Here is a 7361-nt window from a genome sequence, read left to right as displayed (position 1 = left end):
TGACATAACCAAACCTCTAGGTAACCCTAGGTCCCTAACCACGAAATTTACTGTCACGGCCCAATTTCATGAATCGTGACCGGCGCTAGGGTATGGGTATGGTCGTACCAAAACCCGTAGCAAGCCTTGCGGAAAACAATTAAATATTTAAACCTGCAGAAAACTGCTCTGGGGCAACCGAGACTCCAACCTAAGTCTAGCAATTTATATTACAGTTTTAATATAAATAACTTAATTATCCAAAAATGCTCAACAACATGCCTTAAATATAATATTAAAGTAATCCAGAGTAAACATGCTAATAATAAATAATCGATCAAATCGATAATCGCAGAGTGTAATATCAATGTAATATATAAACTAGTTCTACTGCGGTCTAAGAGTTCGAAAACAGTAACTAGTTTAAATAACATAAAAATCTCCGAAGAATCAAAAGAATCAGAGTGGACCAGCTTTCAAATCATAAACCTGGAAAATTTGGGAAAACAACGGGGTCAGATATACTGAGATGAGTTCGCAATACTGTTTACATTTATTAAGTTTAAAACCCTTAAATCAAAACAGTTTATACTAATATAGTATGATTATGGAAAACAGTATTGAAAAGATCCCAGCGTAAGTATGACATAGCATACTGATAAACCCAGAGTGGACGGGAACAAATCCTCGTCATAAATATATACCAGTGTAAGCAAGACTTTAGTCTTCCGTTTCCCAGAGTACTCACCGGTGCACACAGTCTCGATACAAGCCTATCGAGTAGCTCGTTTCAATCCAGATCCATAATCCGTAAAAACAGTTCAAAAGCATTTATAATATCAAAATACGATGTGTTATTTAATAAAGCGGTAAATAGCACTACAAACTCACGGCTTGCTTATCCACGTGATCTTGGCAAACAGCTAACCCTGCGTAGACTCCGAAGCACGAGCAGTCGACGGGTCTAAAATAATAAATAGGTTAATATCCGTACGACCCCTAACTCTAAGATCACTAGACACCACGTAGGACTAGCACAATTAAATAACCAGATAAATCATAGAGAACACAATTCTCAAATAAATTGTAATGCCGTAATTAATTCAAGACTATCGAATGAGACCTGCTAACATGAACAGGTCTCGGACGAGACCTGTGGGTCTCGAACGAGACCTGCTTCAAAAACGCAGGTCTCGTACGAGACCAGATCTTGGTTCAACGAGACCTGGTCCAACCAATTCTGGTTGGACCAAAACCCAACCCATACCTTTTTTTTTATATATATATTTTCGAAACCCGGACTTCAATTAACCCTTTTCAAAACCCGGACTAGAATTAACCCATTTTTGAATTCAATCACAAAACAAGTTTAAATTGCGTAAACTACTAAAATGTTGTCGGAACTCGCAACTTGAACTTTAAAATTTTACGGGATATTACATTTACACCACACACACACACAAATTTCCGGTCCTAAAACACTAATACGTGTTAATTCTCCAAGAACGCAACACTCGTATCGTATACGAAGCTGGATTCTGCATCCATTTTGCAAGCAAACGACCCAAGGACTCAAACCGGTAATTCTGAGGACCCTCTTAATTCTTTTTTTTTTGATTTTCCATTAGATTGTATGCCATAATCATCATATTTGCTAGAATTGCATGATTTAGGGTGTATGATAGTATTACTTACCAATTTGCCATAAACTTGGCATTCTAGGATTAATTATTCAATTGCTAAATTGCCACAAAATCGATAAATAAGTATGTTAATGACTGATTTAATATGTTCAAATCTCAAAACCCGGTTAAGTAGAGCCCTTAGGATGCATGTTTGGTGTGTTTTTGATTCTATTTTACCATGAAAATGCTATTTTCGAAGTTGCTGAAACTCCATATTTTTTTGTTTAAATCAGCTTTAAACACTCTATAAATACCATATTTGAATTCCTTGTTCGATTTTTTGCGATTTTGACTACTTTTGCATGAGAAACGGAGTTGAAACGAGTGAGAACGAAGCAAAACAAAACAACCCCTGAACCTGCCATCGCGCCGCCGCCGCCCCTAAAACCGGCGGCGCCGCCAGAACAAAGTAGTGGCTCCATGTTCGTCGTTCGTCAGCCTTCCCAAAACACCTCTCAAATCTTCCAGACTTCGATCTGAACTTCCAAACGCGTTTCTGAGCTCATCCAAACTCCGAATCAGGCCCGGTTTGAACCCAGACGTAGCTAATTTAGTGTAGCTCAATATTCTGCAAAGTAACGGGCAAGACCCAATGTAAAACGGACTCAGAAGTCCAGTAATGTAACATGGTGTATAAATCGGGCCCACGAGCCCAAGGCCCAGCAAACCAGCAACTTCCAGAGCCGATTTTGGGCTAACCTAAACTCGTAATCGATACCGGATCAAACCAGTATAATCGTATCGACGAGACGCACAACTCTCGTGATCTGACCGAGAGCCCATTCTGACCAGATCGATGGTCCAAACCTGCGCGAATGCTAGACACTCAAAAAATCAACGAGGTTTAAAGGTATCTTTAACCTTGAATGTATACCAACTGTAAATGGGCCAGTTTGCAATGTTTCTTGTTTTCCAAAAGCCCATTAAATTAACCGGTTAAAGGATTAATCACATAAATTAGCCAAATAATGTAATTCCAGCCAATCAATTAGACATCTTAGGACTAATACCAAAAAGTAGAAACAGTTGTATAGGTTTTTCAAGATCACCTAATAAAATCAATCAATCAAACTTTTACATCCGATTTAGGCTTTGTGCATGTAAAATATCCAGACCAGCCAGACTTATGCTATTTGCTAGAAAACTCTAAGGTTAGATGTATGTTTAGGAGGAGCTGCTACTTGCCTCAAATGCCAGTCCAGATGGAGTCATGAGCGGGTCAAACGTGTTTACTGCTTTCATCCCTGTTTATTTTCAACTTTCATATCCAATGAACTGCATATACTCTTGAGATGAGAATAAAACAAATATATACAGTAAACAAATCTGGTAACAGATAAGCCAAGCACAAGAGTCTCAGGGAGGTCCACGAACCGTAGTCTTTGGTCTGATGCACGATAATCTTACCGGAGGCGAGTACGTTTATCTAGTCGATTTATAGGGATTTCCTAGTTGAACTAGGTGGCGACTCCATTTTTTAAATCATTTCCAGATCGAGAAGTCGGCCATAAGCCTTAAGCGAGGGGCCCCCGAACCCTGCTCCGCTCACACTGGGGGCAGGTCATAGATTTATCAGTCATATTAGTGCCGGTAATTCTGAGAACCCTCTTAATTAATCTCTTTGATTTGCCATGAATTTGTATGTCATAATTGTCATAATTGCTGTAATAATGTGAATTAGGATGTATGTTTAGCTTATTGTTGATTTTTGCCATAAAGTTGTCATGCTAGACTTAATATTTTGATTGCCAAATTGCCATGATTCATTGATAGACATGTTAATTTACTGTAATTAATCATTTTTATGCTCAAATCCAGAAACTCAATTGATTTAAAGCCCTTAGAATGCATGTCTCTAGGTGTTTTCACCGTTTTTGCCATGAAAAATACATAAAAGTAGATACTGCCAGTCAATAACTTTTTGTTCAAATTAGCTTCAAAAACTCTATAAATGCTATATTTGAATTACTTGTTCGATTTTATGCGGTTTTGATTACTTTTGCATTCAAACGGAGCTGAAACGAGCGAGAACCAAGCAAAACAAAAATCTCGGAACTGATGTCTCGAACCGCCATTGCCCCTGCAACCGGCGGCGCCGCGACTATGACCTTCCGGCGCCGGCAGTCACACCGGCGCCATGTTCGTCGTTCGTCAGCCTTCCCAAAACACCTCCCAGTTCTTGCAAACTTTGATCCGAACTTCCAAACGCGTTTTCGGGCTCATCTGGACTCCGAATCATGCCTCGTTTGAACCCAGACGTAGTTAATTTAGTGCACATCAATATTACACAATGTAACGGTCCAGACAGTAAAACGGACTCAGAAGTCTAGTAATGTAACATAGTGTATAAACCGGACCAACGAGCCCGAGGCCCAGCAAACCAACAACTTCCAGAGCTAATTTCGAGCTAACCCAAACTCAAAATCGACTTCGGATCAAACCAATAGAACCATATCAACGAGACACACAACTCTCATGATCTGATCAGACCGATGGTCAAAACCTGCGTGAGTGTCAGACACGACAATGTCACGAGGTTTAAAAGTATCTTTAATCTTGCATGTATACCAACGTTTGTATAGGTTTTTCAAGAATGTAGTCACGGTTGTAGGACTAAGCCAAAAATCTAGTAACGGTTGTATAGGTTTTTCAAGTCTCGCCTAATAAAATCAATCAACCAAAGGTTTACGTCCGGTTTAGGCTTTTTGCATGTAAAATATCCAGATCAACCAGACTTTTGAATATTTGCTAGAAACCTCTAAGGTTAGATGTATGCTTAGGCGTATAATCTACTTGCCTCAAATGCCAGTTCGGATCGAGTCATATGCGGGTTAAACCTGTTTACACGCTTTCATACATGTTTATTTACAGCTTTCATATCCCATGAACTGCATATACTATTGAGATGAGATAAATGTGAATATGTCAAGTAAATAAAGCATTAACAGATAAGTCAAGCACAAGAATTTCGGGGAGGTCCACGAAATCTAGTCTTTGGTCTGATGCACGATAATCTTACCGGAGGGAGTTAGGTTATCTAGTCTGTTAAAAGGCATTTTCTAGTTGAACTAGGTGGCGACTCCATTTTTCAAACCATTTCCAGATCGAGAAGTCAGCCATAAGCCTTGGGCGAGCGGCTCCCAAACTGTAATACCCCGTGTTTTTAATGGACAGAATAGGCCACATACAAAGATTTTATAAGGCCAGGAGTACGTAAATTAGATTTAAGAATAAATTTAATTTAGAAGAGTTCCTAAAAATGTATTGAGGTTATAGGAGTTTAAAAGTTAAATTGGAAATTTAAATATTAATAATCAGATTAAAATGGGACTAATAAAGATCAGAAAACTGAAATAAAATAATTTATAAGTCACGAGCGAATATTTTTAATGTTAATTTTTGCGAAATAATTTCAAGAAGGAATCGTCAAATTTTCATGAAGTTTGGACGTAGTTTTTAAGTCAAGCGAGACTAAGCGGGACCTCAGTTATCGTTTTTGATTTTTAGAGAATAAAATATAAGTCGGATACGAATAAAAATATATTTTTATTCGTTTTATATGTTATTAAATTTTTGGGTAAAATTTCGTGAAATTTGGAATTAGTCTCTGTTTGGACTACGGACAACTAATTAGGAAGTTGGATTAAAATGCATGATTGAGCTAGTACTAAAGCGTACTTTGGCCATTAAGTTTATAAATGTTAGCTTATGAATGAAATGAATAGAGAGATCCATTTCTTCCTTATGCAAAAGGACTTAGAGCTGCTTAGCTCTCTCAGTACGAGGAAAAATTAGGGTTAAGAAGAATCAATCCGATTTCTCAATTCCGACTCCGATTTCTTCGATAATTCACTAGTAATCGAGGTAATAACCGTTAATTTGAATTTGATTATTTATAAATTGGAATATAATTAAGTTCTAAACGATTACTGTATCGAATCGAATGTATGCATATTGATTTTACGTTTTTGACCCGTATTCATGTCCAGCACTCAAGGTTTATTTGAATGGTTTTGTAATTGAACGAGAAGTTCAATATCGGGATATAGATAGAGTGATTTATAATCGGAAATAGTCTAAAGTCTATATATCTATATGTGATGAGTAAAGATAAGAGTTCAATGTCTAATAATGTTTGACGTGTGAATTCCAATTAGATGCAACGAGTAGTTGATCTGTAAGAGTCAGAACACCAGGGTGTTTAACTAGTGGGCTATCAGGACCATACGCTTTTAGGGCACGTCGGTTTTGTGAGTTTTACTTTATGGTTTTTACTTCTGAATATTTGTATTTAAATTGTTTTTAAATAACAAATCGCACTAGTATGTTTCAACCATGAAAGATCCATTGGAACAAACTTCCTATTGGTTGTCAATAGGACTGAGTGATCACCAGTAGTGCACTAGATACGAGACTGTGTCCAACATAGAGGTCAGTTTAATCATTGGGCGTTGTAAGTGCTAGCGACCCTGACTTAACAGTGTGAGACGGCTGAACGGTTATGGTCACATGTAACACTGTGATGGCAGTTGCACGGTTACGGTCCAGACACCTTGATTAGACGGCAGTAATTCAGTTCACAGTCTAAGGCCCGAGTTATATAGGATGAGACCTATACAATAGTCTACCTTGTAGGGTTTCTTGTGGATCGATTGATTGGTAATATTTTACATATACAAATGTTTTATGTATTTGCGATTTGAATATTCAACTGTAAATGTGTAGATTCACTTAGAAATATTTACATTTCTAACCCTCCCCAATGTTTTCCTTTTTAGGTTATCAAGTACGAGGTTGGACTTCCACAATTATTCTGGAAGTCTTCTTCTGTATTTGTAGAGATGCAAGTAGTTAAGTATCGGGAAGTTTGTCTTTTTTATTTCAATAGTACAACCTATTTTGATATACTCTGATTTGAACTACTGCATAAGATATATGTTTCGAAAAGTTGCGTGTTTTCTAAAATGCTTGGACCGGTTGTTTGAGAGATACACTGGTTTTATGTTAACAACATTTTAGTATTGTATTGGAAACTTAACAACTACATCATAAGAGATTGATGTTTGCGCTCTGGTTTCTTGAAATACAACAATGGTTTTGCGACCGCATTTTCAATAAAGGTTTTAAAGTGTTTGAGTAACGAGGTTGCAAACCTTCTTATGTTTTAAACGCAAAAAATTTGTAAAGGTTTTTTTAGGCTTGCTACGGGTTTCAGAGCAACAACTTCCATTCCCTAGCGCCGGTCTCGGCTCGACTTTCAGGTGGAAACCGGGTCGTGACAAAGTTGGTATCATAGCAATGGTTCTCGGAATCGAGAATTTAAAAACATTTCTCATACATGAATGAAGTATGGGGTAGATGTCATAGGTACTTATAGGAACTACTGCAGCACATAGGATTCGAGTCATGTCTTCTACACATATTCTTATGTTTCGTAGGTTCTCAGCCTTCCCTTTTGGGATATAAGAATGCGATATATGCGTGCATGTGGTTTAGATTATTCGATATCGATGCTTGAATATCAAGCATGTAAATAACGTGAAGACATTGTCGAAGTCATTCGACTGTATTACAGGGGACGATTGATAGAAGAAGTACAAATTCAAGGAAGTGGAGTAGTTGAGAAGGAAATCTTACTGGTTACAGAGTTTAGGGTCCAGAAAAAACTTACAAAACCAAATGATACAACTTGTTATG

The sequence above is a fragment of the Mercurialis annua genome, linkage group LG4, assembly GCF_937616625.2.
Source record: "Mercurialis annua linkage group LG4, ddMerAnnu1.2, whole genome shotgun sequence".
Taxonomy (NCBI): domain Eukaryota; kingdom Viridiplantae; phylum Streptophyta; class Magnoliopsida; order Malpighiales; family Euphorbiaceae; genus Mercurialis; species Mercurialis annua.
The sequence above is the reverse complement of the archived record's forward strand: the minus strand, read 5'-3'. Positions refer to the sequence as shown.